The sequence below is a fragment of the Schistocerca americana genome, chromosome 2, assembly GCF_021461395.2.
Source record: "Schistocerca americana isolate TAMUIC-IGC-003095 chromosome 2, iqSchAmer2.1, whole genome shotgun sequence".
Taxonomy (NCBI): domain Eukaryota; kingdom Metazoa; phylum Arthropoda; class Insecta; order Orthoptera; family Acrididae; genus Schistocerca; species Schistocerca americana.
In genome coordinates this window covers 1,070,300,046-1,070,322,359 of record NC_060120.1, presented here as the reverse complement: position 1 = coordinate 1,070,322,359, position 22,314 = coordinate 1,070,300,046, and positions in this window count along the sequence as shown.

Sequence of the window (22,314 nt, the reverse complement as noted above, 5' to 3'; positions counted from 1 at the left end):
GAGGAAGGTCCAAGGTATACAGTAAACCTAAAGGGAAGCATCGTAATCTAAAACTGGACTCACAGGAGAGGTTCAAATCATAGGAAGTTAGAGTGTCAGTCCTCTTGTACTTAAGTCTGCATTGTGCCTTTTGTATGAAATTCGGATGCAATTTCTGTGTTTCATCGTCAATAAGAAGGTCCAAGGTATACAGTAAACCTGAAGTGAAGCTTCGGAATCTAAAACAGGACTCTCAGGAGAGGTTCAAATCATAGAAAGTTAGAGTGTCAGTCCTCTTGTACTTATGTCAGCATTGTGCCTTTTGTATTAAATTCGGATGCAATTTCTGTGTTTCATCGTCAATAAGAAGGTCCAAGGGATACAGTAAACCTGAAATGAAGCATTGGATTCTAAAACAGGACTCACAAGATAGGTTCAAATCATAGAAAGTTAGAGTGTCAGTCCTCTTGTACTTAAGTCGGCATTGTGCCTTTTGTATTAAATTCGGATGCAATTTCTGTGTTTCATCATCAATAAGAAGGTCCAAGGTATACAGTAAACCTGAAGTGAAGCATCGGAATCCAAAACCCAACTCACCTGAGAGGTTCAAATCATAGAACGTTAGAGTGTCAGTCCTCTTGTACTTAAGTCGGCATTGTGCATTTTGTATTAAATTTGGATGCAATTTCTGTGTTTCATCGTCAATAAGAGGGTCCAAGGTATACAGTAAACCTGAAGTAAAGTTTCGGAATCTAGAACTGGACACACAGGACAGGTTTAAATCAAAGGAAGTTAGAGTGTCTGTCCTCTTGTACTTATGTCGACATTGTGCCCATTGTAATAAATTCGGATGCAATTTCTGTGATTAATCGTCAATAAGAAGGTCCAAGGTGTACAGTAAACCTTAAGTGAAGCATCGGAATCTGAAACTGGACTCACAGGAGAGGTTCAAATCATAGAAAGTTAGAGTGTCAGTCCTCTTGTACTTAGGTCGGCATTGTGCCTTTTGTATTAAATTCGGATGCAATTTCTGTGTTTCATCGTCAAGATTAAGTTCCAAGGTATACAGTAAACCTAAAGTGAAGCATCGGAATCTAAAACTGGACTCACACGAGAGGTTCAAATCATAGAAAGTTAGAGTGTCAGTCCTCTTGTACTTAAGTCTGCATTGTGCCTTTTGTATGAAATTCGGATGGAATGTCTGTGTTTCATCGTCAATAAGAAGGTCCAAGGTATACAGTAAACCTGAAGTGAAGCATCGGAATCTAAAACAGGACTCACAGGAGAGGATCAAATCATAGAAAGTTAGAGTGTCAGTCCTCTTGTACTTAAGTCGGCATTGTTCCTTTTGTATTAAATTCGGATGCAATTTCTGTGTTTGATCATCAATAAGAAGGTCCAAGGTATACAGTAAACCTGAAGTGAAGTATCGGAATCTAAAACTGGACCCAGAGGAGCGGTTTAAATAAAAGAAAGTTAGAGTGTCTGTCCTCTTGTACTTAAGTCGGCATTGTGCCTTTTGTATAAAATTCAGATGCAGTTTCTGTGTTTCATTGTCAATAAGAGGGTCCAAGGTATACAGTAAACCTGAAGTAAAGTTTCGGAATCTAAAACTGGACTCACAGGACAGGTTTATATCAAAGGAAGTTAGAGTGTCTGTCCCCTTGTACTTATGTCGGCATTGTGCCTTTTGTAATAATCTCTAATGCATTTTCTGTGATTCATCGTCAATAAGAATGTCCAAGGTAAACAGTAAACCTGAAGTAAAGCATCGGAATACGAAACTGGACTCACAGAAGGGGTAGAAATCATAGAAAGTTAGAGTGTCAGTCTCCTTGTACTTAAGTCGGCGTTGTGCCTTTTGTATTAAATTCGGATGCAATTTCTGTGATTCATCGTCAATAAGAAGGTCCTAGTTATACAGTAAACCTGAAGTGAAGCATCAGAAACTAAAACTGGACTCACAGGAGAGGTTCGAATCATAGAAAGTTAGAGTGTCAGTCCACTTGTACTTAAGTCTGCACCGTGCCTTTTGTATTAAATTCGGATGCAATTTCTGTGTATCATCGTCAATAAGAAGGTCCAAGGTATACAGTAAACCGGAAGTGAAGCATCGGAGTCTAAAACTGGACTTACAGGAGAGGTTCACATCATAGAGAGTTAGAGTGTCAGTCCTCTTGTACTTAAGTCGGCATTGTGCCTTTTGTATTAAACTCGGATGCAATTTCTGTGATTCATCGTCAATAAGAAGGTCCGAGGTATACAGTAAACCTAAAGTGAAGCATCGGAATCAAAAACTGGACCCACAGGAGAGGTTTAAATCAAAGAAAGTTAGAGTGTCCGTCCTCTTGTACTTAAGTCGGCATTGTGCCTTTTGTATTAAATTCGGATGCAATTTCTGTGATTCATCGTCAAGAGGAAGGTCCAAGGTATACAGTAAACCTAACGTGATGCATCGGAATCTAAAACTGGACTCACAGGAGAGGTTCAAATCATAGGAAGTTAGAGTGTCAGTCCTCTTGTACTTAAGTCTGCATTGTGCCTTTTGTATGAAATTCGGATGCAATTTCTGTGTTTCATCGTCAATAAGAAGGTCCAAGGTATACAGTAAACCTGAAGTGAAGCTTCGGAATCTAAAACAGGACTCTCAGGAGAGGTTCAAATCATAGAAAGTTAGAGTGTCAGTCCTCTTGTACTTATGTCGGCATTGTGCCTTTTGTATTAAATTCGGATGCAATTTCTGTGTTTCATCGTCAATAAGAAGGCCCAAGGGATACAGTAAACCTGAAATGAAGCATTGGATTCTAAAACAGGACTCACAAGAGAGGTTCAAATCATAGAAAGTTAGAGTGTCAGTCCTCTTGTACTTAAGTCGGCATTGTGACTTTTGTATTAAATTCGGATGCAATTTCTGTGTTTCATCATCAATAAGAGGGTCCAAGGTATACAGTAAACCTGAAGTGAAGCATCGGAATCCAAAACCCAACTCACAGTAGAGGATCAAATCATAGAAAGTTAGAGTGTCAGTCCTCTTGTTCTTAAGTCGGCATTGTGCCTTTTGTATTAAATTCGGATGCACTTTCTGTGTTTCATCGTCAATAAGAGGGTCCAAGGTATACAGTAAACCTGAAGTAAAGTTACGGAATCTAAAACTGGACTCACAGGACAGGTTTAAATCAAAGGAAGTTAGAGTGTCTGTCCTCTTGTACTTATGTCGGCATTGTGCCCTTTGTAATAAATTCGGATGCAATTTCTGTGATTAATCGTCAATAGGATGGTCCAAGGTATACAGTAAACCTGAAGTGAAGCATCGGAATCTGATACTGGACTCACAGGAGAGGTTCAAATCATAGAAAGTTAGAGTGTCAGTCCTCTTGTACTTAAGTCGGCATTGTGCCTTTTGTATTAAATTCGGATGCAATTTCTGTGTTTCATCGTCAAGATTAAGTTCCACGGTATACAGTAAACCTAAAGTGAAGCAACGGAATCTAAAACTGGACTCACACGAGAGGTTCAAATCATAGAAAGTTAGAGTGTCAGTCCTCTTGTACTTAAGTCTGCATTGTGCCTTTTGTATGAAATTCGCATGCAATTTCTGTGTTTCATCGTCAATAAGAAGGTCCAAGGTATACAGTAAACCTGAAGTGAAGCATCGGAATCTAAAACAGGACACACAGGAGAGGATCAAATCATAGAAAGTTAGAGTTTCAGTCCTCTTGTACTTAAGTCGGCATTGTTCCTTTTGTATTAAATTCGGATGCAATTTCTGTGTTTGATCATCAATAAGAAGGTCCAAGGTATACAGTAAACCTGAAGTGAAGCATCGGAATCTAAAACTGGACTCACAGGACAGGTTTAAATCAAAGGAAGTTTGAGTGTCTGTCTCCTTGTACTTATGTCGGCATTGTACCTTTTGTAATAATCTCTAACGCAATTACTGTGATTCATCGTCAATAAGAATGTCCAAGGTATACAGTAAGCCTGAAGTGAAGCATCAGAATCCGAAACTGGACTCACAGAAGAGGTACAAATCACAGAAAGTTAGAGTGTCAGTACCCTTGTACTTAAGTCGGCGTTGTGCCTTTTGTATTAAATTCGGATGCAATTTCTGTGTTTCATCGTCAAGAGGAAGGTCCAAGGTATACAGTAAACCTAAAGAGAAGCATCGGAATCTAAAACTGGACTCACAGGAGAGGTTCAAATCATAGGAATTTAGAGTGTCAGTCCTCTTGTACTTAAGTCTGCATTGTGCCTTTTGTATGAAATTCGGATGCTATTTCTGTGTTTCATCGTCAATAAGAAGGTCCAAGGTATACAGTAAACCTGAAGTGAAGCTTCGGAATCTTAAACAGGACTCTCAGGAGAGGTTCAAATCATAGAAAGTTAGACTGTCAGTCCTCTTGTACTTATGTCGGCATTGTGCCTTTTGTATTAAATTCGGATGCAATTTCTGTGTTTCATCGTCAATAAGAAGGTCCAAGGGATACAGTAAACCTGAAATGAAGCATTGGATTCTAAAACAGGACTCACAAGAGAGGTTCAAATCATAGAAAATTAGAGTGTCAGTCCTCTTGTACTTAAGTCGGCATTGTGCCTTATGTATTAAATTCGGATGCAATTTCTGTGTTTCATCATCAATAAGAAGGTCCAAGGTATACAGTAAACCTGAAGTGAAGCATCGGAATCCAAAACTCAGCTCACAGGAAAGGTTCAAATCATAGAAAGTTAGAGTGTCAGTCCTCTTGTACTTAAGTCGGCATTGTGCCTTTTGTATTAAATTCGGATGCAATTTCTGTGTTTCATCGTCAATAAGAGGGTCCAAGGTATACAGTAAACCTGAAGTAAAGTTTCGGAATCTAAAACTGGACTCACAGGACAGGTTTAAATCAAAGGAAGTTAGAGTGTCTGTCCTCTTGTACTTATGTCGGCATTGTGCCCTTTGTAATAAATTCGGATGCAATATCTGTGATTAATCGTCAATAAGAAGTCCACGGTATACAGTAAACCTGAAGTGAAGCATCGCAATCTGAAACTGGACTCACAGGAGAGGTTCAAATCATAGAAAGTTAGAGTGTCAGTCCTCTTGTACTTAAGTCGGCATTGTGCCTTTTGTATTAAATTCGGATGCAATTTCTGTGTTTCATCGTCAAGATTAAGTTCCACGGTATACAGTAAACCTAAAGTGAAGCATCGGAATCTAAAACTGGACTCACACGAGAGGTCCAAATCATAGAAAGTTAGAGTGTCAGTCCTCTTGTACTTAAGTCTGCATTGCGCCTTTTGTATGAAATTCGGATGCAATTTCTGTGTTTCATCGTCAATGAAAACGTCCAAGGTATACAGTAAACCTGAAGTGAAGCATCGGAATCTAAAACAGGACTCACACGAGAGGTACAAATCATAGAAAATTAGAGTGTCAGTCCTCTTGTACTTAAGTCGGCATTGTTCCTTTTGTATTAGATTCGGATGCAATTTCTGTGTTTCATCAACAATAAGAAGGTCCAAGGTATACTGTAAACCTGAAGTGAAGCATCGGAATCCAAAACTCAACTCACAGGAGAGGTTCAAATCATAGAAAGTTTGAGTGTCAGTCCTCTTGTACTTAAGTCGGCATTGTGCCTTTTGTATTAAATTCGGATGCAATTTCTGTGTTTCATCGTCAATAAGAAGGTCCTAGTTATACAGTAAACCTGAAGTAAAGCATCGGAATCAAAAAGTGGACGCACAGGAGAGGTTCAAATCATAGAAAGTCAGAGTGTCAGTCCTCTTGTACTTAAGTCTGCACCGTGCCTTTTGTATTAAATTCGGATGCAATTTCTGTGTATCATCGTCAATAAGAAGGTCCAAGGTATACAGTAAACCGGAAGTGAAGCATCGGAGTCTAAAACTGGACTCACAGGAGAGGTTCACATCATAGAAAGTTAGAGTGTCAGTCCTCTTGTACTTAAGTCGGCATTGTGCCTTTTGTATTAAACTCGGATGCAATTTCTGTGTTTCATCGTCAATAAGAAGGTCCAAGGTATACAGTAAACCTGAAGTGAAGCATCGAAATCTAAAACTGGACCCACAGGAGAGGTTTAAATCAAAGAAAGTTAGAGTGTCTGTCCTCTTGTACTTAAGTCGGCATTGTGCCTTTTGTATAAAATTCAGATGCAGTTTCTGTGTTTCATCGTCAATAAGAGGGTCCAAGGTATACATTAAACCTGAAGTAAAGTTTCGGAATCAAAAACAGGACTCACAGGACAGGTTTAAATCAAAGGAAGTTAGAGTGTCTGTCCCCTTGTACTTATGTCGGCATTGTGCCTTTTGTAATAATTTCTAATGCAATTTCTGTGATTCATCGTCAATACGAATGTCCAAGGTGTACAGTAAACCTGAAGTAAAGCATCGGAATCTGAAACTGGACTCACAGAAGAGGTATAAATCATAGAAAGTTAGAGTGTCAGTCCTCTTGTACTTAAGTCGGCATTGTGCCTTTTGTATTAAATTCGGATGCAATTTCTGTGTTTCATCGTCAAGAGGAAGGTCCAAAGTATACAGTAAACCTAAAGTGAAGCATCGGAATCTAAAACTGGACTCACAGGAGAGGTTCAAATCATAGAAAGTTAGATTGTCAGTCCTATTGTACTTAAGTCGGCATTGTGCCTTTTGTATTAAATTCGGATGCAATTTCTGTGTTTCATCGTCAATAAGAAGGTCCAAGGTATACACTAAACCTGCAGTGAAGAATCGGAAATTAAAACTGGACTCACAGGAGAGGTTTAAATCAAAGAAAGTTAGAGTGTCAGGCCTCTTGTACTTAAGTCGGCATTGTGCCTTTTGTATTAAATTCATAAGCAGTTTCTGTGTTTCATCGTCAATAAGAGGGTCCAAGGTAAACAGTAAACCTGAAGTAAAGCTTCGGAATCTAAAACTGGACTCACAGGAGAGGTTCAAAGCATAGAAAGTTAGAGTGTCAGTCCTCTTGTACTTAAGTCGGCGTTGTGCCTTTTGTTTTAAATTCGGATGCAATTTCTGTGTTTCATCGTCAAGAAGAAGGTCCAAGGTATACAGTAAACCTAAAGTGGAGCATCGGAAACTAAAACTGGACTCACAGGAGAGGTTCGAATCATAGAAAGTTAGAGTGTCAGTCCTATTGTACTTAAGTCGGTATTGTGCCTTTTGTAATAAATTCGGGTGCAATTTTTGTGTTTCATCGTCACTAAGAAGCACCAAGGTATACAGTAAACCTGCACTGAAGCAGCGGAATCTATAACTGGACTCACAGGACAGGTTTAAATTAAAGGAAGGTAGAGTGTCTGTCCTCTTGTACTTATGTCGGCATTGTGCCTTTTGTAATAAATTCGGATGCAATTTCTGTGATTCAACGTCAATAAGAAGGTCCAAGGAATACAGTAAACCTGAAGTGAAGCATCGGAATCTGAAACTGGACTCACAGGAGAGGTTCAAATCATAGAAAGTTAGAGTGTCAGTCCTCTTGTACTTAAGTCGCCATTGTGCCTTTTGTATTAAATTCGGATGCAATATCTGTGTTTCATCGTCACTAAGAAGGACCAAGGTATACAGTAAACCTGCACTGAAGCATCGGAATCTATAACTGGACTCACAGGACAGGTTTAAATTAAAGGAAGGTAGAGTGTCTGTCCTCTTGTACTTATGTCGGCATTGTGCCTTTTGTAATAAATTCGGATGCAATTTCTGTGTTTCATCGTCAATAAGAAGGTCCAAGGTATACAGTAAACCTGAAGTGAAGCATCGGAATCTGAAACTGGACTCACAGGAGAGGTTCAAATCATAGAAAGTTAGAGTGTCAGTCCGCTTGTACTTAAGTCGGCATTGTGCCTTTTCTATTAAATTCGGATGCAATTTCTGTGTTTCATCGTCAAGAGGAAGTTCCAAGGTATACAGTTAACCTAAAGTGAAGCATCGTAATCTAAAACTGTACTCACAGGAGAGGATCACATCATAGAAAGATAGAGTGTCAGTCCTATTGTACTTAAGTCGGTATTGTGCCTTTTGTATTAAATTCGGATGCAATTTCTGTGTTTCATCGTCACTAAGAAGGTCCAAGGTATACAGTAAACCTGCACTGAAGCATCGGAATCTATAACTGGACTCACAGGACAGGTTTAAATGAAAGGAAGTTAGAGTGTCTGTCCTCTTGTGCTTATGTCGGCATTGTGCCTTTTGTAATAAATTGGGATGCAATTTCTGTGTTTCATCGTCAATAAGAAGGTCCAAGGGATACAGTAAACCTGAAATGAAGCATTGCATTCTAAAACTGGACTCACAAGAGAGGTTCAAATCATAGAAAGTTAGAGTGTCAGTCCTATTGTACTTAAGTCGGCATTGTGCCTTTTGTATTAAATTCGGATGTAATTTCTGTGTTTCATCATCAATAAGAAGGTCCAAGGTATACAGTAAACCTGAAGTGAAGCATCGGAATCCAAATCCCAACTCACAGGAGAGGTTCAAATCATTGGAAGTTAGAGTGTCAGTCCTCTTGTACTTAAGTCGGCATTGTGCCTTTTGAATTAAATTCGGATGCAATTTCTGTGTTTCATCGTCAATAAGAAGGTCCAAGGTATACAGTAAACCTGAAGTGAAGCTTCGGAATCTAAAACAGGACTCTCAGGAGAGGTTCAAATCATTGAAAGTTAGAGTGTCAGTCCTCTTGCACTTAAGTCTGCATTGTGCTTTTTGTCTGAAATTCGGCTGCAATTTCTGTGTTTCATCGTCAATAAGAAGGTGCAAGGTATACAGAAAACCTGAAGTGAAGCATCGGAATCTAAAACAGGACTCACAGGAGAGGTTCAATTCATAGAAAGTTAGATTGTCAGTCCTATTGAACTTAAGTCGGCATTGTGCCTTTTGTATTAAATTCGGATGCAATTTCTGTGTTTCATCGTCAATAAGAAGGTCCAAGGTATACAGTAAACCTGCAGTGAAGCATCGGAATTTAAAACTGGACTCACAGGAGAGGTTTAAATCAAAGAAAGTTAGAGTGTCTATCCTCTTGTACTTAAGTCGGCATTGTGCCTTTTGTATTAAATTCATAAGCAGTTTCTGTGTTTCATCGTCAATAAGATGGTCCAAGGTAAACAGTAAACCTGAAGTAAAGCTTCGGAATCTAAAACTGGACTCACAGGACAGGTTTAAATCAAAGGAAGTTAGAGTGTCTGAGCTCTTGTACTTATGTCGGCATTCTGCTTTTGTAATAAATTCGGATGCAATTCCTGTGATTCATCGTCAATAAGAAGGTCCAATGTATACAGGAAATCTGAACTGAAGCATCGGAATCTGTAACTGGACTCACAGGAGAGGTTCAAAGCATAGAAAGTTAAAGTGTCAGTGCTCTTGTACTTAAGTCGGCATTGTGCCTTTAGTTTTAAATTCGGATGCAATTTCTGTGTTTCATCGTCAAGAAGAAGGTCCAAGGTATACAGTAAACCTAAAGTGAAGCATCGGAATCTAAAACTGGACTCACAGGAGAGGTTCAAATCATAGAAAGTTAGAGTGTCAGTCCTATTGTACTTAAGTCGGTATTGTGCCTTTTGTATTAAATTCGGATGCAATTTTTGTATTTCATCGTCACTAAGAAGGACCAAGGTATACTGTAAAGCTGCACTGAAGCATCGGAATCTATAACTGGACTCACAGGACAGGTTTAAATTAAAGGAAGGTAGAGTGTCTGTCCTCTTGTACTTATGTCGGCATTGTGCCTTTAGTAATAATTTCGGATGCAATTTCTTTGATTCATCGTCAATAAGAAGGTCCAAGGAATACAGTAAACCTGAAGTGAAGCATCGGAATCTGAAACTGGACTCACAGGAGAGGTTCAAATCATAGAAAGTTAGAGTGTCAGTCCACTTGTACTTAAGTTGCCATTGTGCCTTTTGTATTAAATTCGGATGCAATTTCTGTGTTTCATCGTCAAGAGGAATTTCCAAGCTATACAGTAAACCTAAAGTGAAGCATCGGTATCAAAAACTGGACTCACAGGAGAGGTTCAAATCATAGAAAATTAGAGTGACAGTCCTCTTGTACTTATGTCGGCATTGTGCCTTTTGTATTAAATTCGGATGCAATTTCTGTGTTTCATCGTCAATAAGAAGGTCCAAGGGATACAGTAAACCTGAAGTGAAGCATCGGATTCTAAAACTGGACTCACAAGAGAGGTTCAAATCGTAGAAAGTTAAAGTGTCAGTCCTCTTGTACTTAAGCTGGCATTGTGCCTTTTGTATTTAATACGGATGCAATTTCTTTGTTTGATCATCAATAACAAGGTCCAAGGTATACAGGATATCTGAAGTGAAGCATCGGAATCCAAAACTCATCTCACAGGAGAGGTTCAAATCATAGAAAGTTAGAGTATCAGTCCTATTGTGCTTAAGTCGGTATTGTGCTTTTTGTATTACATTCGGATGCAATATCTGTGTTTCATCGTCACTAAGAAGGACCAAGGTATACAGTAAACCTGCACTGAAGCATCGGAATCTATAACTGGACTCACAGGACAGGTTTAAATTAAAGGAAGGTAGAGTGTCTGTGCTCTTGTACGTATGTCGGCATTGTGCCTTTTGTAATAAATTCGGATGCAATTTCTGTGATTCATCGTCAATAAGAAGGTCCAAGGTATACAGTAAACCTGAAGTGAAGCATCGGAATCTGAAACTGGACTCACAGGAGAGGTTCAAATCATAGAAAGTTAGAGCGTCAGTCCTCTTGTACTTAAGTCGGCATTGTGCCTTTTGTATTAAATTCGGTTGCAATTTCTGTGTTTCATCGTCAAGAGGAAGTTCCAAGGTATACAGTAAACCTAAAGTGATGCATCGTAATCTAAAACTGTACTCACAGGAGAGGTTCAAATCATAGAAATTTAGAGTGTCAGTCCTATTGTACTTAAGTCGGTATTGTGCCTTTTGTGTTAAATTCGGATGCAATTTCTGTGTTTCATCGTCACTAAGAAGGTCCAAGGTATACTGTAAACCTGCACTGAAGCATCGGAATCTATAACTGGACTCACAGGACGGGTTTAAATGAAAGGAAGTTAGAGTGTCTGTCCTCTTGTACTTATGTCGGCATTGTGCCTTTTGTAATAAATTGGGATGGAATTTCTGTGATTCATCGTCAATAACAAGGTCCAAGGTATACAGTAAACCTGAAGTATAGCATCGGAATCTGAAACTGGACTCACAGGAGAGGTTCAAATGATAGAAAGTTAGAGTGTTAGTCCTCATGTACTTAAGTCGGCATTGTGCCTTTTGTATTAAATTCGGATGCAATTTCTGTGTTTCATCGTCAAGAGGAAGTTCCAAGGTATACAGTAAACCTAAAGTGAAGCATTGGAATCAAAAACTGGACTCACAGGAGAGGTTCTAATCATAGAGAGTCAGAGTGTCAGTCCTCTTGTACTTAAGTCTGCATTGTGCCTTTTGAATAAAATTGGGATGCAATTTCTGTGTTTCATCGTCAATAAGAAGGTCCAAGGTATACAGTAAACCTGAAGTGAAGCTTCGGAATCTAAAACAGGACTCTCAGGAGAGGTTCAAATCATAGAAAGTTAGAGTGTCAGTCCTATTGTACTTATGTCGGCATTGTGCCTTTTGTATTAAATTCGGATGCAATTTCTGTGTTTCATCGACAATAAGAAGGTCCAAGGGATACAGTAAACCTGAAATGAAGCATTGCATTTTAAAACTGGACTCACAAGAGAGGTTCAAATCATAGAAAGTTAGAGTGTCAGTCCTATTGTACTTAAGTCGGCATTGTGCCTTTTGTATTAAATTCGGATGCAGTTTCTGTGTTTCATCATCAATAAGAAGGTCCAAGGTGTACAGTAAACCTGAAGTGAAGCATCGGAATCCAAATCCTAACTCACAGGAGAGGTTCAAATCATTGAAAGTTAGAGTGTCAGTCCTCTTGTACTTAAGTCGGCATTGTGCCTTTTGTATTAAATTCGGATGCAATTTCTGTGTTTCATCGTCAATAAGAAGGTCCAAGGGATACAGTAAACCTGAAGTGAAGCTTCGGAATCTAAAACAGGACTCTCAGGAGAGGTTCAAATCATTGAAAGTTAGAGTGTCAGTCCTCTTGTACTTAAGTCTGCATTGTGCTTTTTGTCTGAAATTCGGATGCATTTTCTGTGTTTCATCGTCAATAAGAAGGTGCAAGGTATACAGAAAACCTGAAGTGAAGCATCGGAATCTAAAACAGGACTCACAGGAGAGGTTCAATTCATAGAAAGTTAGATTGTCAGTCCTATTGTACTTAAGTCGTCATTGTGCCTTTTGTATTAAATTCGGATGCAATTTCTGTGTTTCATCGTCAATAAGAAGGTCCAAGGTATACAGTAAACCTGCAGTGAAGCATCGGAATTTAAAACTGGACTCACAGGAGAGGTTTAAATCAAAGAAAGTTAGAGTGTCTATCCTCTTGTACTTAAGTCGGCATTGTGCCTTTTGTATTAAATTCATAAGCAGTTTCTGTGTTTCATCGTCAATAAGATGGTCCAAGGTAAACAGTAAACCTGAAGTAAAGCATCGGAATCTAAAACTGGACTCACAGGACAGGTTTAAATCAAAGGAAGTTAGAGTGTCTGAGCTCTTGTACTTATGTCGGCATTCTGCATTTTGTAATAAATTCGGATGCAATTCCTGTGATTCATCGTCAATAAGAAGGTCCAATGTATACAGGAAATCTGAACTGAAGCATCGGAATCTGTAACTGGACTCACAGGAGAGGTTCAAAGCATAGAAAGTTAAAGTGTCAGTGCTCTTGTACTTAAGTCGGCATTGTGCCTTTAGTTTTAAATTCGGATGCAATTTCTGTGTTTCATCGTCAAGAAGAAGGTCCAAGGTATACAGTAAACCTAAAGTGAAGCATCGGAATCTAAAACTGGACTCACAGGAGAGGTTCAAATCATAGAAAGTTAGAGTGTCAGTCCTATTGTACTTAAGTCGGTATTGTGCCTTTTGTATTAAATTCGGATGCAATTTTTGTATTTCATCGTCACTAAGAAGGACCAAGGTATACTGTAAACCTGCACTGAAGCATCGGAATCTATAACTGGACTCACAGGACAGGTTTAAATTAAAGGAAGGTAGAGTGTCTGTCCTCTTGTACTTATGTCGGCATTGTGCCTTTAGTAATAATTTCGGATGCAATTTCTTTGATTCATCGTCAATAAGAAGGTCCAAGGAATACAGTAAACCTGAAGTGAAGCATCGGAATCTGAAACTGGACTCACAGGAGAGGTTCAAATCATAGAAAGTTAGAGTGTCAGTCCACTTGTACTTAAGTTGCCATTGTGCCTTTTGTATTAAATTCGGATGCAATTTCTGTGTTTCATCGTCAAGAGGAATTTCCAAGCTATACAGTAAACCTAAAGTGAAGCATCGGTATCAAAAACTGGACTCACAGGAGAGGTTCAAATCATAGAAAGTTAGAGTGACAGTCCTCTTGTACTTAAGTCTGCATTGTGCCTTTTGTATGAAATTCGGATGCAATTTCTGTGTTTCATCGTCAATAAGAAGGTCCAAGGTATACAGTAAACCTGAAGTGAAGCATCGGAAACTAAAACAGGACTCACAGGAGAGGTTCAAATCATAGAGAGTTGGAGTGTCAGTCCTATTGTACTTATGTCGGCATTGTGCCTTTTGTATTAAATTCGGATGCAATTTCTGTGTTTCATCGTCAATAAGAAGGTCCAAGGTATACAGTAAACCTAAAGTGAAGCATTGGAATCAAAAACTGGACTCACAGGAGAGGTTCTAATCATAGAGAGTCAGAGTGTCAGTCCTCTTGTACTTGAGTCTGCATTGTGCCTTTTGAATAAAATTGGGATGCAATTTCTGTGTTTCATCGTCAATAAGAAGGTCCAAGGTATACAGTAAACCTGCACTGAAGCATCGGAATCTATAACTGGACTCACAGGACAGGTTCAAATCGTAGAAAGTTAAAGTGTCAGTCCTCTTGTACTTAAGCTGGCATTGTGCTTTTTGTATTTAATACGGATGCAATTTCTTTGTTTGATCATCAATAACAAGGTCCAAGGTATACAGGATATCTGAAGTGAAGCATCGGAATCCAAAACTCATCTCACAGGAGAGGTTCAAATCATAGAAAGTTAGAGTATCAGTCCTATTGTGCTTAAGTCGGTATTGTGCTTTTTGTATTACATTCGGATGCAATATCTGTGTTTCATCGTCACTAAGAAGGACCAAGGTATACAGTAAACCTGCACTGAAGCATCGGAATCTATAACTGGACTCACAGGACAGGTTTAAATTAAAGGAAGGTAGAGTGTCTGTGCTCTTGTACGTATGTCGGCATTGTGCCTTTTGTAATAAATTCGGATGCAATTTCTGTGATTCATCGTCAATAAGAAGGTCCAAGGTATACAGTAAACCTGAAGTGAAGCATCGGAATCTGAAACTGGACTCACAGGAGAGGTTCAAATCATAGAAAGTTAGAGCGTCAGTCCTCTTGTACTTAAGTCGGCATTGTGCCTTTTGTATTAAATTCGGTTGCAATTTCTGTGTTTCATCGTCAAGAGGAAGTTCCAAGGTATACAGTAAACCTAAAGTGATGCATCGTAATCTAAAACTGTACTCACAGGAGAGGTTCAAATCATAGAAATTTAGAGTGTCAGTCCTATTGTACTTAAGTCGGTATTGTGCCTTTTGTGTTAAATTCGGATGCAATTTCTGTGTTTCATCGTCACTAAGAAGGTCCAAGGTATACTGTAAACCTGCACTGAAGCATCGGAATCTATAACTGGACTCACAGGACGGGTTTAAATGAAAGGAAGTTAGAGTGTCTGTCCTCTTGTACTTATGTCGGCATTGTGCCTTTTGTAATAAATTGGGATGGAATTTCTGTGATTCATCGTCAATAACAAGGTCCAAGGTATACAGTAAACCTGAAGTATAGCATCGGAATCTGAAACTGGACTCACAGGAGAGGTTCAAATGATAGAAAGTTAGAGTGTTAGTCCTCATGTACTTAAGTCGGCATTGTGCCTTTTGTATTAAATTCGGATGCAATTTCTGTGTTTCATCGTCAAGAGGAAGTTCCAAGGTATACAGTAAACCTAAAGTGAAGCATTGGAATCAAAAACAGGACTCTCAGGAGAGGTTCAAATCATAGAAAGTTAGAGTGTCAGTCCTATTGTACTTATGTCGGCATTGTGCCTTTTGTATTAAATTCGGATGCAATTTCTGTGTTTCATCGACAATAAGAAGGTCCAAGGGATACAGTAAACCTGAAATGAAGCATTGCATTTTAAAACTGGACTCACAAGAGAGGTTCAAATCATAGAAAGTTAGAGTGTCAGTCCTATTGTACTTAAGTCGGCATTGTGCCTTTTGTATTAAATTCGGATGCAGTTTCTGTGTTTCATCATCAATAAGAAGGTCCACGGTGTACAGTAAACCTGAAGTGAAGCATCGGAATCCAAATCCTAACTCACAGGAGAGGTTCAAATCATTGAAAGTTAGAGTGTCAGTCCTCTTGTACTTAAGTCGGCATTGTGCCTTTTGTATTAAATTCGGATGCAATTTCTGTGTTTCATCGTCAATAAGAAGGTCCAAGGGATACAGTAAACCTGAAGTGAAGCTTCGGAATCTAAAACAGGACTCTCAGGAGAGGTTCAAATCATTGAAAGTTAGAGTGTCAGTCCTCTTGTACTTAAGTCTGCATTGTGCTTTTTGTCTGAAATTCGGATGCATTTTCTGTGTTTCATCGTCAATAAGAAGGTGCAAGGTATACAGAAAACCTGAAGTGAAGCATCGGAATCTAAAACAGGACTCACAGGAGAGGTTCAATTCATAGAAAGTTAGATTGTCAGTCCTATTGTACTTAAGTCGTCATTGTGCCTTTTGTATTAAATTCGGATGCAATTTCTGTGTTTCATCGTCAATAAGAAGGTCCAAGGTATACAGTAAACCTGCAGTGAAGCATCGGAATTTAAAACTGGACTCACAGGAGAGGTTTAAATCAAAGAAAGTTAGAGTGTCTATCCTCTTGTACTTAAGTCGGCATTGTGCCTTTTGTATTAAATTCATAAGCAGTTTCTGTGTTTCATCGTCAATAAGATGGTCCAAGGTAAACAGTAAACCTGAAGTAAAGCTTCGGAATCTGAAACTGGACTCACAGGACAGGTTTAAATCAAAGGAAGTTAGAGTGTCTGAGCTCTTGTACTTATGTCGGCATTCTGCATTTTGTAATAAATTCGGATGCAATTCCTGTGATTCATCGTCAATAAGAAGGTCCAATGTATACAGGAAATCTGAACTGAAGCATCGGAATCTGTAACTGGACTCACAGGAGAGGTTCAAAGCATAGAAAGTTAAAGTGTCAGTGCTCTTGTACTTAAGTCGGCATTGTGCCTTTAGTTTTAAATTCGGATGCAATTTCTGTGTTTCATCGTCAAGACGAAGGTCCAAGGTATACAGTAAACCTAAAGTGAAGCATCGGAATCTAAAACTGGACTCACAGGAGAGGTTCAAATCATAGAAAGTTAGAGTGTCAGTCCTATTGTACTTAAGTCGGTATTGTGCCTTTTGTATTAAATTCGGATGCAATTTTTGTATTTCATCGTCACTAAGAAGGACCAAGGTATACTGTAAACCTGCACTGAAGCATCGGAATCTATAACTGGACTCACAGGACAGGTTTAAATTAAAGGAAGGTAGAGTGTCTGTCCTCTTGTACTTATGTCGGCATTGTGCCTTTAGTAATAATTTCGGATGCAATTTCTTTGATTCATCGTCAATAAGAAGGTCCAAGGAATACAGTAAACCTGAAGTGAAGCATCGGAATCTGAAACTGGACTCACAGGAGAGGTTCAAATCATAGAAAGTTAGAGTGTCAGTCCACTTGTACTTAAGTTGCCATTGTGCCTTTTGTATTAAATTCGGATGCAATTTCTGTGTTTCATCGTCAAGAGGAATTTCCAAGCTATACAGTAAACCTAAAGTGAAGCATCGGTATCAAAAACTGGACTCACAGGAGAGGTTCAAATCATAGAAAGTTAGAGTGACAGTCCTCTTGTACTTAAGTCTGCATTGTGCCTTTTGTATGAAATTCGGATGCAATTTCTGTGTTTCATCGTCAATAAGAAGGTCCAAGGTATACAGTAAACCTGAAGTGAAGCATCGGAAACTAAAACAGGACTCACAGGAGAGGTTCAAATCATAGAGAGTTGGAGTGTCAGTCCTATTGTACTTATGTCGGCATTGTGCCTTTTGTATTAAATTCGGATGCAATTTCTGTGTTTCATCGTCAATAAGAAGGTCCAAGGGATACAGTAAACCTGAAGTGAAGCATCGGATTCTAAAACTGGACTCACAAGAGAGGTTCAAATCGTAGAAAGTTAAAGTGTCAGTCCTCTTGTACTTAAGCTGGCATTGTGCCTTTTGTATTTAATACGGATGCAATTTCTTTGTTTGATCATCAATAAGAAGGTCCAAGGTATACAGGATATCTGAAGTGAAGCATCGGAATCCAAAACTCATCTCACAGGAGAGGTTCAAATCATAGAAAGTTAGAGTATCAGTCCTATTGTGCTTAAGTCGGTATTGTGCTTTTTGTATTAAATTCGGATGCAATATCTGTGTTTCATCGTCACTAAGAAAAACCAAGGTATACAGTAAACCTGCACTGAAGCATCGGAATCCATAACTGGACTCACAGGACAGGTTTAAATTAAAGGAAGGTAGAGTGTCTGTCCTCTTGTACGTATGTCGGCATTGTGCCTTTTGTAATAAATTCGGATGCAATTTCTGTGATTCATCGTCAATAAGAAGGTCCAAGGTATACAGTAAACCTGAAGTGAAGCATCGGAATCTGAAACTGGACTCACAGGAGAGGTTCAAATCATAGAAAGTTAGAGCGTCAGTCCTCTTGTACTTAAGTCGGCATTGTGCCTTTTGTATTAAATTCGGTTGCAATTTCTGTGTTTCATCGTCAAGAGGAAGTTCCAAGGTATACAGTAAACCTAAAGTGATGCATCGTAATCTAAAACTGTACTCACAGGAGAGGTTCAAATCATAGAAATTTAGAGAGTCAGTCCTATTGTACTTAAGTCGGTATTGTGCCTTTTGTGTTAAATTCGGATGCAATTTCTGTGTTTCATCGTCACTAAGAAGGTCCAAAGTATACAGTAAACCTGCACTGAAGCATCGGAATCTATAACTGGACTCACAGGACGGGTTTAAATGAAAGGAAGTTAGAGTGTCTGTCCTCTTGTACTTATGTCGGCATTGTGCCTTTTGTAATAAATTGGGATGGAATTTCTGTGATTCATCGTCAATAACAAGGTCCAAGGTATACAGTAAACATGAACTATAGCAACGGAATCTGAAACTGGACTCACAGGAGAGGTTCAAATGATAGAAAGTTAGAGTGTCAGTCCTCATGTACTTAAGTCGGCATTGTGCCTTTTGTATTAAATTCGGATGCAATTTCTGTGTTTCATCGTCAAGAGGAATTTCCAAGCTATACAGTAACCCTAAAGTGAAGCATCGGTATCAAAAACTGGACTCACAGGAGAGGTTCAAATCATAGAAAGTTAGAGTGACAGTCCTCTTGTACTTAAGTCTGCATTGTGCCTTTTGTATGAAATTCGGATGCAATTTCTGTGTTTCATCGTCAATAAGAAGGTCCAAGGTATACAGTAAACCTGAAGTGAAGCATCGGAAACTAAAACAGGACTCACAGGAGAGGTTCAAATCATAGAGAGTTGGAGTGTCAGTCCTATTGTACTTATGTCGGCATTGTGCCTTTTGTATTAAATTCGGATGCAATTTCTGTGTTTCCTCGTCAATAAGAAGGTCCAAGGGATACAGTAAACCTGAAGTGAAGCATCGGATTCTAAAACTGGACTCACAAGAGAGGTTCAAATCGTAGAAAGTTAAAGTGTCAGTCCTCTTGTACTTAAGTCTGCATTGTGCCTTTTGTATGAAATTCGGATGCAATTTCTGTGTTTCATCGTCAATAAGAAGGTCCAAGGTATACAGTAAACCTGCAGTGAAGCATCGGAAACTAAAACAGGACTCACAGGAGAGGTTCAAATCATAGAGAGTTGGAGTGTCAGTCCTATTGTACTTATGTCGGCATTGTGCCTTTTGTATTAAATTCGGATGCAATTTCTGTGTTTCATCGTCAATAAGAAGGTCCAAGGGATACAGTAAACCTGAAGTGAAGCATCGGATTCTAAAACTGGACTCACAAGAGAGGTTCAAATCGTAGAAAGTTAAAGTGTCAGTCCTCTTGTACTTAAGCTGGCATTGTGCCTTTTGTATTTAATACGGATGCAATTTCTTTGTTTGATCATCAATAAGAAGGTCCAAGGTATACAGGATATCTGAAGTGAAGCATCGGAATCTAAAACTCATCTCACAGGAGAGGTTCAAATCATAGAAAGTTAGAGTATCAGTCCTATTGTACTTAAGTCGGCATTGTGCCTTTTGTATTAAATTCGGTTGCAATTTCTGTGTTTCATCGTCAAGAGGAAGTTCCAAGGTATACAGTAAACCTAAAGTGATGCATCGTAATCTAAAACTGTACTCACAGGAGAGGTTCAAATCATAGAAATTTAGAGTGTCAGTCCTATTGTACTTAAGTCGGTATTGTGCCTTTTGTGTTAAATTCGGATGCAATTTCTGTGTTTCATCGTCACTAAGAAGGTCCAAGGTATACTGTAAACCTGCACTGAAGCATCGGAATCTATAACTGGACTCACAGGACGGGTTTAAATGAAAGGAAGTTAGAGTGTCTGTCCTCTTGTACTTATGTCGGCATTGTGCCTTTTGTAATAAATTGGGATGGAATTTCTGTGATTCATCGTCAATAACAAGGTCCAAGGTATACAGTAAACCTGAAGTATAGCATCGGAATCTGAAACTGGACTCACAGGAGATGTTCAAATGATAGAAAGTTAGAGTGTTAGTCCTCATGTACTTAAGTCGGCATTGTGCCTTTTGTATTAAATTCGGATGCAATTTCTGTGTTTCATCGTCAAGAGGAAGTTCCAAGGTATACAGTAAACCTAAAGTGAAGCATTGGAATCAAAAACTGGACTCACAGGAGAGGTTCTAATCATAGAGAGTCAGAGTGTCAGTCCTCTTGTACTTAAGTCTGCATTGTGCCTTTTGAATAAAATTGGGATGCAATTTCTGTGTTTCATCGTCAATAAGAAGGTCCAAGGTATACAGTAAACCTGAAGTGAAGCTTCGGAATCTAAAACCGGACTCTCAGGAGAGGTTCAAATCATAGAAAGTTAGAGTGTCAGTCCTATTGTACTTATGTCGGCATTGTGCCTTTTGTATTAAATTCGGATGCAATTTCTGTGTTTCATCGACAATAAGAAGGTCCAAGGGATACAGTAAACCTGAAATGAAGCATTGCATTTTAAAGCTGGACTCACAAGAGAGGTTCAAATCATAGAAAGTTAGAGTGTCAGTCCTATTGTACTTAAGTCGGCATTGTGCCTTTTGTATTAAATTCGGATGCAGTTTCTGTGTTTCATCATCAATAAGAAGGTCCAAGGTGTACAGTAAACCTGAAGTGAAGCATCGGAATCCAAATCCTAACTCACAGGAGAGGTTCAAATCATTGAAAGTTAGAGTGTCAGTCCTCTTGTACTTAAGTCGGCATTGTGCCTTTTGTATTAAATTCGGATGCAATTTCTGTGTTTCATCGTCAATAAGAAGGTCCAAGGGATACAGTAAACCTGAAGTGAAGCTTCGGAATCTAAAACAGGACTCTCAGGAGAGGTTCAAATAATTTAAAGTTAGAGTGTCAGTCCTCTTGTACTTAAGTCTGCATTGTGCTTTTTGTCTGAAATTCGGATGCATTTTCTGTGTTTCATCGTCAATAAGAAGGTGCAAGGTATACAGAAAACCTGAAGTGAAGCATCGGAATCTAAAACAGGACTCACAGGAGAGGTTCAATTCATAGAAAGTTAGATTGTCAGTCCTATTGTACTTAAGTCGGCATTGTGCCTTTTGTATTAAATTCGGATGCAATTTCTGTGTTTCATCGTCAATAAGAAGGTCCAAGGTATACAGTAAACCTGCAGTGAAGCATCGGAATTTAAAACTGGACTCACAGGAGAGGTTTAAATCAAAGAAAGTTAGAGTGTCTATCCTCTTGTACTTAAGTCGGCATTGTGCCTTTTGTATTAAATTCATAAGCAGTTTCTGTGTTTCATCGTCAATAAGATGGTCCAAGGTAAACAGTAAACCTGAAGTAAAGCTTCGGAATCTAAAACTGGACTCACAGGACAGGTTTAAATCAAAGGAAGTTAGAGTGTCTGAGCTCTTGTACTTATGTCGGCATTCTGCCTTTTGTAATAAATTCGGATGCAATTCCTGTGATTCATCGTCAATAAGAAGGTCCAATGTATACAGGAAATCTGAACTGAAGCATCGGAATCTGTAACTGGACTCACAGGAGAGGTTCAAAGCATAGAAAGTTAAAGTGTCAGTGCTCTTGTACTTAAGTCGGCATTGTGCCTTTAGTTTTAAATTCGGATGCAGTTTCTGTGTTTCATCGTCAAGAAGAAGGTCCAAGGTATACAGTAAACCTAAAGTGAAGCATCGGAATCTAAAACTGGACTCACAGGAGAGGTTCAAATCATAGAAAGTTAGAGTGTCAGTCCTATTGTACTTAAGTCGGTATTGTGCCTTTTGTATTAAATTCGGATGCAATTTTTGTATTTCATCGTCACTAAGAAGGACCAAGGTATACTGTAAACCTGCACTGAAGCATCGGAATCTATAACTGGACACACAGGACAGGTTTAAATTAAAGGAAGGTAGAGTGTCTGTCCTCTTGTACTTATGTCGGCATTGTGCTTTAGTAATAATTTCGGATGCAATTTCTTTGATTCATCGTCAATAAGAAGGTCCAAGGAATACAGTAAACCTGAAGTGAAGCATCGGAATCTGAAACTGGACTCACAGGAGAGGTTCAAATCATAGAAAGTTAGAGTGTCAGTCCACTTGTACTTAAGTTGCCATTGTGCCTTTTGTATTAAATTCGGATGCAATTTCTGTGTTTCATCGTCAAGAGGAATTTCCAAGCTATACAGTAAAACTAAAGTGAAGCATCGGTATCAAAAACTGGACTCACAGGAGAGGTTCAAATCATAGAAAGTTAGAGTGACAGTCCTCTTGTACTTAAGTCTGCATTGTGCCTTTTGTATGAAATTCGGATGCAATTTCTGTGTTTCATCGTCAATAAGAAGATCCAAGGTATACAGTAAACCTGAAGTGAAGCATCGGAAACTAAAACAGGACTCACAGGAGAGGTTCAAATCATAGAGAT